The following is a 10,862-nucleotide window of genomic DNA, read 5'->3' on the forward strand; positions in this document are numbered from 1 at the left end:
ATGTACTAAAGGAAGATGTGAAACCCAGTAGAATACGAACAAATCCAAAGTATCATTGAGACCTTTTTTTGGCATGGGTATCGATGTAAGTTGCCATTATGAAATATTCAAATCCGGTGTATCTCCCGCCCGCCAATAGATTCTCATAACCTACTGATATTATTAATATTTTATAGAGTCGTGCTCATATAATTAGTCACATAATCAGATAGAGTTGGCGCAAAGCATTAAAATTAGATAGAGATAGAGTCACCGCAGTGCACTAAATTACTAGTTAGTGTTTGTAGAAATTTAATTGAAATAAGATTCTCCATATCAAGGTCAAAGGAAAAAATAAAGCACAAAATGATTGGATTTAGACATAAAAAAGTAAAGATTAAACTTGTAAGAAGGCGCAAAATAAAGCACAATACCTTTGAATTTGGAGATAAAAATGAGAAATCCAAAGGCTTGTCAATTTGTTTAGTGTGCTTCTGGAACAGAACGTGACATGTTTGGCTCAAAATGTTTCTTTACAACAACCCTGGAAATTGAAGCTCCACAATGTCTTTTAAACATGTTTTTTTTTCTTTACAACAACACTATAAATTGAAGCTCCATAGGGTATATTTATGTTTTTCAAACGTGTTTGGCGACAAATAAATATTCTAAAATGTCAAACGTGACCAATAAGAAAATTTTGAATGTGTAATTAAACTTATTTGTTATAATTTTCATTGAGTGGTTTACAGGTTTAGAAGCAAAGGAGGCCCAATAACTATTGACATTGTGAAATATATGTACAAAGTTGTTTGTAGAAGTATATATATATATATATATATAGTTTATTAGTGGTTATTATTTTAAATTTGAAGATTTGTAATTACGTTGTAAGGCATTTCCATTTGAGAAGAATTCCCCTAGTTTACACTTTGCACTCCTTTGCACCATCAGATCTATTATTAGATGATTGAGAGTTCTTCCACCATTAGATCCCATTGTTTTAATTGCAACAAAATCTTGATTTGTATAACCATTCAACTTGTTGATCATTAAAATAATTATAACCCATGAACATTTGTCCATGGTGGGTTTTGGCAAAGAAAGGGAACCAAGTTCCGCTTCCTCCCAACAACAAGTTTTCCTATCCATTGTTGTTAGTTTAAAACAAGAGTGACAATGATAATGGACATGATGAGTATCATGTTAGGCATGGACATTTTGCATATGTACCTGTGTTGGTGTTGTTCTAAATTCTATGTTTCGTAGCTGCTAAATTCTATGGTTGTTATTTTGTAAACTATTTTTGGATTTAAAGTTTATACTTTTTCATGAATTGTTGTTTCCTTGATTCTTATTTCTCATCTTAGATCAACCTTCTCTAGGAAACATTGGATAGTTTTAGTGATACTGAATTTTGGTATGTGGACCAAGGAATTTTGTTGGGAGATGTAAATGATGATGGCTATGTTCCTTCAGGTCGCCTTCTTAGCGTCAAGAAGATAAATGGTGTTTTCCTACTCCTAAAGTCCCTACAAATGGTTTGTCTAGTAATGCGAGAAAATAATTACAACATCATTGAGAATGTACCAACCAAATCCTTAAGGCATTGATGGTAATCAACAACCAAATCTTGTCAGAGATGGAGATTCCTGGTAGTCATTTAGAATATATTCCAAAGCTATACCCTTTTTAAAGCTAATCAAGTATGGCAGTTTTCTTGTATATGCTTGAACATCCATTGATTAATTATTTTTCCCTGTAATCTTGCAGAACGGAAAAGACGACCTTGGAGATATCATTTACCGCTACATAACAACAGAACATTTTTCCCTAGATTGTCTTCTAGACTACCTAGACTTGTCATCTGAACATCACACCTTAGATATTGCAAATCACATTGAAACTACAATGCATGTGTGGAAGCAAAAACTTCATTCAAAACACACACATGGAAAAGCTAGAAAACCTAACTCCATGTCTTACTGGGGCAAGATGAAAGACTTTGTAGGAGATGCAGAAAGGAGAGAAATTCTTATTGATCGAGTAGAAAGTCTTATATTAGCCTTGAAGCAGAGGTTTCCTGGCTTGGAACATACCATTTTTGATATGAACTAGATCCAATACAATAAGGTTATCAACTCCCTTAGAATTGTAGTTTTGAAAATACAGTATTCTTTACAGTGGATTTTTGTCATTTAACTGTGCTCTGAAAATCAACACATTGAGATATTAGTCAAACACAATTCTCGTTGAATATACAGATCTGTGCAAACGAAGTTGAGAAAGGGTTGAACCTCCAACTTATGGATTTGCAGTGGAGGTCGCACATGACCTGCACCCAAACGAGGCTTCCTAATGTGCTTGTCCTCAACAAATCCTAAACGAACGACTAAAGCGTGTCCCAATCGAAAAGCTTTATGGCATTTTTCTACAAGCTCCCTCATTGTCATTTATTCAATGCCATTATTTCACGCCATATTCCACATCCATTTACTAGAATATGACATCATGCATAGTCAATTTGAAAGTACAGTGAGGGGATGCCAAGTAGGCGTTGTATGGATGGATCACTAATTGATCAATTCTCGTCTTAGTGACTGGATTACACCCATATGAAATCTGGTTATGTAAAGTCTTTAATTCTGAATGCAACATTTCCATACTCCTTAAACCATGACCAAATACAGTAACGATCAAGATAAGAAAGAAAACACCAAAGTTGCATCCATATCTCTTCGCTTGTTAGAGTATGTATTTCTGCATATAATTTCCCCTCTGAATACGGCAATCTGCTAATGGTGAGAAAATTGGGCAACTATTGTCTATATGGATATTACCTAATTTGATTGTTGGTTTGAGGGCAATGATAGTAGTAAGATATGAATTCCATTTATCAAGTGAAATTCAGAACAAGACAAGAACCCAATCAAATGAAATGGATTTAATTCGTGACACAGGCTTAAAATGTTTTCTATCATGTACAATGTCATGTGAGTATCACTTTAAAAAAAATCCTCCCAAAACTTTGAAATTTATAAGGAACCTTAACATCACACCAAGACCGAATATAGTAACAATTCATGAACTATTCTTCCACGGTGTGATGTTAAGGTTCCTTAGAAATTTCAAAGTTTTATTAAGATACTGGAATTTGAATACATGTATAAGCTTGAATATTATTAGAAACAACAGTTACCTCTTCATGTGCCCATCTAATCTGACTCAGTGGTATTGTTGCTTTTGTAATATAGCCTAATCAAATATTGTTTCATAAATTATGTCAATATAAAGTAGAAAACTCAAACATTCGGGTACAAAAGAATAAGAGCATAAGAAAACTGACTTTACATTTTCTATGATTCAGAAAGAAGACATTCTACTTCTTAGTGATTCTGAGTTGTAGATCAAGGAATTGCGGATATGGTCAAGAAGGAGTTTATGGAATGAAATAATTGAAAATTATGTCTTCCTTAAAGCTAGTGCTGCGACTATGACTAGTAGAAGCTGAGAACAACATATTCCTATTTCTCGCGGCCAGCTGCAATTTCTTATCATTGGCGGCCTCGACATTGTAGAAAGAAAGTTGGCCATCTCGTTTCTGCATTGTCATATTTGGCTTGAAGCAGTTTCTCACATAGTCTTATGGTATATAAACATCCATATCGAGATCCCTGGAAAACTTGTAATTTTTTAACTCTGTTGTAAATAATGAAAGTGGGAAAGATGCAGTAAAATCTTAATTAATGAAAACCACCACAAAGACTAGATAATTGAGCTATGAATCATTGAATTCAATCAACAACATCTAAAAATCAAAGCTAATAAAGTTCAATTTCTTTTAGAGAGAACGAGAGGGTATGAGGTTTAAATAAAGAAAATAAATAGAGAAAATAAGAGCGGTGGGCGTTTTCTGTGGACGAAGAATCAGGGCTGCGAATATTATACTATGCACGACAACTTTAGACTGTCGGAATGAGACTTTTTAGTAATTAATTGGGAATGTTATGTTATATACAATAGATGTGGCCTTTGGGAATGACTACTTTTAGTAATTAAATGTAATTATTCTTTAATCCCAGTGATAATGGAGTGATCAAATGCTTGTGTATTGTTCATGGGTTTTAATATGAATCTAAAAGTGTTACCTTTTTAACCATCATTAGATTTAAATGACCTAGAAAGGTCAGCTTAAGTTTTTTTTTTTTTGTTTTTTTTTTTTTTTCGTTCAGAAGAAAAAAAAAATATATTCATTCATGATTTATATTTACATCTTCTTCATATCAGAATATTCCAAATAACATCACTATAGATGTGCAGTGCATGTTGCATGATTTCTTCATACAAAAAAGATCCCAGTAACCAGCCCGATAAGCATATACCTATCTAACATTGTGAATATCAGATAGTACCATAGTGATATTAACAACATGTGATACTATAAAAGGTTGATAAATAGTTTCTCTGTAATTCCAAAAACTATGACTCAAAAGGGAAATAACAGAATGGATCTGTGCGGTGTCATAAAAAAAAGAGGGTTATCAGGTTAGAAGATCATCCTGGAATTGGCATAATCCCAGCCTCGAGCCAAGTCTCGCCCATTTTGATCTCTAAATGAAGACCATCCAGCTCGTTTCTTATGCCTTTCTTGGAGAGTCGATCCGCTTCCATGTTGAAATCTCTACTAATGTGTTGTATGGAGGAGTGTAGTAGTGAGCTCCAGAGTGTCTTGATCTGATTTAACCAGCCTTGTATGGAGGATTTGTAGATGGTAGCCTTGTCGCCAACATAGTCAATAATGACCTTTGAGTCGCCATAGATGTGAACAGATTGAATATCTAGGAAATGAATAAACCACATAAGTCCCCATAATGCCATAGCTTCAGCCTTTGTATTGGTGCCTTTACCCACCCCCAATGGACATAATATGTCAGCTCTAGTTCAATGTGGAGAATGAAACCGCATCCACATATACTGTTTTGTGATGCGCCATCGAAGAATCCAACAGGGTAATTGATCTCAGGGCCAGTGTTTTTTTTGGGGGGCTTTTTAGTGATACCCTCTTGTATTTCAACAGATATCTTGTTTTTAATTCTTTCCAACACCCGAGCTCCCTGTTCTCTGTGGTTGTTGAAGATGATATTATTCCTCCATTTCCAGATTTCCCAAATGAAGATAGGAGGAATGTAGCGCCATGTACTGTGTTGGTTACTCCACCATTCCAGACAGTCAGTAATGCATATGAACTGTGGGATATTTAATCCATATGTGGCATCTAGATTTTGCCAGAATATAGAAACTTCAGGGAATTTTATGAACAAATGCCCATTATCCTCTTCTGCATTCTTGCAAAGAACACAATACCCAGGTCCTATCAAGTTCCTTTTCTGCAGATTTTCCCATGTCAGATTTTTGTTTCTCTAGACCAACCAGAGAAAAATGGTATTTTTTGTAGGAATGTGGGTGTTCCAGAATTTTGAAAACCATCTAACCTTCGGTTGATTGTCATTCAGATAACAAAGTCTATTATATGTATCCGCCACCATGATGTTGTCTGCCTTCATCTTACCCCACCATGCAATCAAGTCACATTCTGTGTCCTTGTGGATACCAGTAAGTTGCAATTGTGTGCATATTTTATCCCACTCCACAACGTTCTGTCCACTTAGTCTCAGCTCCAATGAACATTTCCATACAAGGCAACTGTTTGCCAAGTCGCAATGACTTGTTGCTAGAAGAATATGCCCCGGTCATTAAGTCCCTAATGAGAGAAACCAGGATAGTGTCTATGTCCTCCAGTCCCCAGACATTGTTGCGACTAATTGCAATGTGGTGTCCCGTGCCCAATCTCCATGTGAGCAGTGTAAGAAATAACTGGCTAATATTAACAAAACTGCGCCAGACTGCAGAGCCAGAGTTGTGTCTGATACATCCCCTGCGCATCCATACTTTAAAATCAATCCCTTTTAGATATTTGTGTTTTATAATTTGACTCCATGTGCCTGCACCAAAGATCCTGTGCCATATTGATTTGAGAAGAAGGGCGTGACCAAATCTCCTCAAATGTAGGATGCCCCAGCCCCCCAGCCACTTTGGCAAAGAGATATGTTCCAGTTTTGAGAGATGGTATTTGTGCTTCTGCCGCATGCTGAACCAAATGAAATGTGCAATGATCCCATTTAATTTCTTGATGATGGAAGTGGGCAGTTGGAATAAGTGTGCCCAGTACACACTCATTTGCGTTATCACAGCTTGAGTAAGAGTGAAGCGCCCTCCCATAGAAAGACATATGTACTCCTAGCCCGATATTTTCCGATAGAATCGGTCAACCAACCATTTCCAGTCTAAAATTCTGTAATTACAAGGCTTTAAATGGAAACCAAGGTATTTCAACCCAGCAGACATGAGCTCAGATGCAATACCAAATAAATTAGCAATATAATCAGTAATCTCTGTATCACCTTGATCATGTACAATAATTGATTTACTTTGGTTCATTATTAAGCCAGTAGCATTACCAAATTTAATGAAAGTGTGAAAAAGGTGTAGCCAAGCAAACCTGTTGAGGATCCCCATGATGAGCACATCATCCACAAAGAAGCTGTGAGAAATTCGAATATTTCTCCCGATGTTGAGAGGTTGAAAATGTCCTTCAGCAACAACATTTGTAATGTGAAGACTCAGACCATCTAAAGCCAGAATAAATAGGAGGGGTGATAGAGAACAACCCTATCGGAGACCCCTCCCGGCCTTAAAATATGTCATCGGGTATCCATTAATGATCACCGCGAATTGAACATTTGATATGCATGCCATGATCCACTCGGTAGCCGAGGGCTGAATACCAACCTTGTGGAGGACCAGTCTCAAATACCCCCAATCCAGACAGTCAAATGCTTTTTTAAGGTCCACCTTCATAATTGCAACACCTAATTTCTTCGAATGGATAGAATGTAGACATTATTATGCTATTGAAACTGTGTCATGAATTTGATGATTTTTTAGAAAACCAAATTGTTGAGGGGTGATGAAAGTTGAGAGAATGGGTCTCAAATGGTTTGCAATAGTCTTGGAGATGATTTTATAGGTAAGATTACAGAGGTAAATGGGGCGGAAATCAGAGAAGGAATGAGTAAGAGGCTTCTTCGGGATCAGAGCAATATAGGTGGAGTTAAGAAGAGGATGAAGAAAACCCATAACTCGAGATTCCTCAACTAAGTTTACCAGATCAGCCTGAAAGAGATCAAAAAAATGAGTGAAAAGCTCAACAATCCAACCATTGGGGCCGAGGCTTTTGTCACCATGGAAAGAATGCAGTACCTCATGAATTTCCACCACAGAGACCGGATTGTAAAGGGAATGATTTGCATTATCATCGAACATGTTGGGGTAGTGTTGTATTCCCCAAAGTTGATCCTTCGGGCAGTCTATAGTTCTCCAGCCGTAGGCATGTTGAAAGAATGTAGAGGTGGCCCGACTGATTTCCTGTTGTGTTTGGCATTTGTTCCCTTCAGAGTCATAAATCTCCCATATGGAATTGGTATGTCACCTGAAATTTGCATATCTGTGGAAGAACTTGGTGTTTCGGTCACCATCCCTGATCCAGATAGCTCTACTTTTTAGTTTCCATGTAGTCTCCTTAATGAGAAATAGACCCAACCTTCTTTTTTCTAATGCCCAAATGCGACACCATATGTCAATCAGGAGTGTGTGACCAAATAGGAGTGGGTCAATCTCCACTAGTTCCTTATTTATAGATGCAAGTTCTTTGTTTAGGTGCCGCTTCTTTTTTATCTCCCACTTCTTGGTCTCTTGCCGTAGGATCCCCAATTTGTCAATAAAGGACCGCATATGGGAGGGATATCGATTTTCCTCTCTGTGCCAAATATCCTTGACAAGATCAGAATAAGTGGGATCTTCCAACCAAATCCGGTTGAACTTGAAGGGCAAGCCGCCACAAAATTCATCCCGACGCCAGTGGAGAGTGATGGGGCGATGGTCAGATATATGGCAACTGATAATTTCAGATGAGACCATCCCAAGTCGCTCTATGATCTGTTCATGAAGGAGGAAGCGGTCTAGTTGCTTAGTAATATAACTCTCACCCGACCGTCCATTATCCCAAGTAGGCATGATAGTGGAGGGACAGATATCCACCAAGTTATGGTCCATAACGATACATTTTAGTTTGTCTGACATCGCTTCGTTTCTACTGGAGCAGCCCCAACTCTCATGCGTGCCAACAATAAAATTTATATCACCCACCAAAACAAGAGAAGATAGATCAAGTAACTCTGACTCAACCAACTGCTTCCAAAATAGCTCTCAATCATGGTATGGCGTGTATACATTTAGTATATGAATGTGACCCAAGAGGCCATGGATGTGTCCAGCAAGCAGTATCCCAGCAAAACAGGAAAAACCCCGAACCCTAACCCATCTGGGGTCCTAGATAGCAATCAGACCACCCGAGAGACCATTAGCATCAGTGGCTGCCATGTGCCAGTCTGGTAGCATTCTCCGAAAATAACCAATCACTTGAGGAGCAGGATGCATTGTTTCTTGTAGTAGAATAATGTAGGGACGATTAGAAGAAAAGAGATCCTTCAGGGCCAGAAATTTAGGGGCAGCCCCAAGTCCCCTCAAATTTAGAGAAAGAATAAAGGTCATGTTTGTCCTTGAGCAGGCTTCCGTGCTCCAAGGGCCCGAGTAGGGATAGAGTCAACAATGGGGACGTCAATGAGGGCATGTGATTCTGTAGGACAGAAAGATGGTGGGAGACGTGGACGTCCACGGAAGTGTTCGTTGTCCCGTGGTTTTTTTTTCGGACGATGATGTTACCAACAGATGTAGGGCTAATGTGAGGGGATGAAGGACCCGATGGTTTGTGGATGGTGAGAGACCGGAGGTCCAAGGTTTTATTTTGGAGAAGGAAATCGAGATCACTGTCCATGGAAGTTGTGCGGGAATCAATTGGAGAATATGGCGATACGGGAGTAGGTTCAGGAGGGGGATCAGATGCTGGGGAGGGGGGTATGATATGAGTTGGAGATTTCACTTGGATGTAACAGATATGGGTGGATGATAGAGGGTCATGATGCGACGGATATGGCGGAGCGTTAGGTGGCGGTGACAGGTAGTCACGTGATGAGGGTGCAAGCCTGAGTATTGTGGCATCTAAGGGAGGGGGGTCGGAACATTCGAAGAGTGCAGAGGAAGGAATGAGAATAGGAGCAAATTCTAACGAAATATCAGCAGAGTGATGGAGTGGTTTGTCAAGTGGAGAGAGTGGAGAAATACCTATATACAGTGGAGAGCCAGAGCCGCGCGATGGAGTCTCAGTGCCCCCATATGATGAGCCATTCGCAAATATATCTTTTGCCTGTTTCCATATACCCTTCCAAGGGCATCGAGTCACCATAGGTCTGGGCCCCCAACGTCGAGGACAATGGGCCAGAAGGTGTCCTGTGCGGTGGAAATTTAGGCAACAAAAGGGGACTCCCCAAAAGTCGAATCGTTGGATCAATTTACTGTCGCCCCAGCTGAGTGAAATATGGTCCGGAAATCCACCTCTGAAATTCTTTTCTATGAGAATCCAAGCCACCCTTTTGTCAGGTGCCCCAAGGAATTGGGGATCCACATATACAAACTTCCCAATTGCATTACCAATATCAGAGAATACCCACTTCGACCAGAATTCAATGGGCAGACCAGGTAGATTTACCCAGATAAGATTATTTTGTGGTGTGTCCCTCAATGGGTTAAAGCTGATATACCAGGAGTATAGAGTGAGGAAACTGTGCCCCTTTACCCAAGGAATTGATTTAATCTTGTCAAGGTCTTCCTGACAGAGAAAATGGAAGCTGTACCATCCATTGAGCAGGTGAACCACCGTCGGCATATAATCAAGCAGATTGTGCCATTTAGAATGTAACCAGGCACGCATGTCTGAATCCTCCATATCGGCAAAGTGCCACTTCCCAACCAGAGCACGCTTCTAAAGGCTAATAACATGGTCTGATAGCACATCATGCCCAAAAGCCAAATTGGGTGTAGGATCAGTAATTTTAATTGCGCGGTTGGGGTGACGAGCACGACGTCCATGAACCAAGTGTGAGCGCCCATGCAGCGACGATGGTGCATGTAAGACATCTGGAAGAGTGCGTGATGGAGATGACGGGAGCCCTTTGTCCAAGGGAGTGGGCCCCCTCCCGAATGATTGTTCGGCCTCCACCATGGCGTGAATGAGCTCCTCATGCGCTGAGGTGTTTGATGCCAGGTAGTCCATCACTTCAAACAATACATGGACAATGCAAATACAATCGGGAGAGTGTAGACGCGGATGATAATGAGTGGTCAAGTGTTAGGTTTAGGGTAAATGTGCCTCTGTCAGGGAATGTCTCGGGACCCCCACAGTCAGATATTCACAGAAGGATGCATCGGAAAAGCTATCATAAAGGGGAGGGGCCAGATATGGATGCCGCCGAACTTGAAGTCCAAATGAGGTAAGTACTTAGAGGTAGGAGAAGAATAAATATAGAAATGGGGTAAGACAATGATAGTAGATCCTATTCACGGTGAGAAGATAACATCTGTCAAATGAAGAATGTGGGAAAGTGACCTGATTCGTGTCGATGCAGAGAGGTTGTTACGTCGCTGGCTAATTTGAAATCAAGTCGGATTCAGGGGCGAAGGGTTGTCGAAAAAAAGATGTCGGTTAGAGCCGAGAGAGAGGCGAATGTGGAGGCTAGATATGGAATACAAAGGTTAAATAGGATTGTGGGCAATCAATGCCATCACCACAGCAACAACAACAACACCCAGGGCACGTCCACCATTTGCTGCAAAGAAGAAATCTAAATGAGTTGCATGGTTGGGATACG

The sequence above is a fragment of the Pinus tabuliformis genome, chromosome 3_1, assembly GCF_031772625.1.
Source record: "Pinus tabuliformis cultivar Carrire ecotype Pingquan chromosome 3_1, CPIR1, whole genome shotgun sequence".
In the NCBI taxonomy this organism is placed as follows: Eukaryota; Viridiplantae; Streptophyta; class Pinopsida; order Pinales; family Pinaceae; genus Pinus; species Pinus tabuliformis.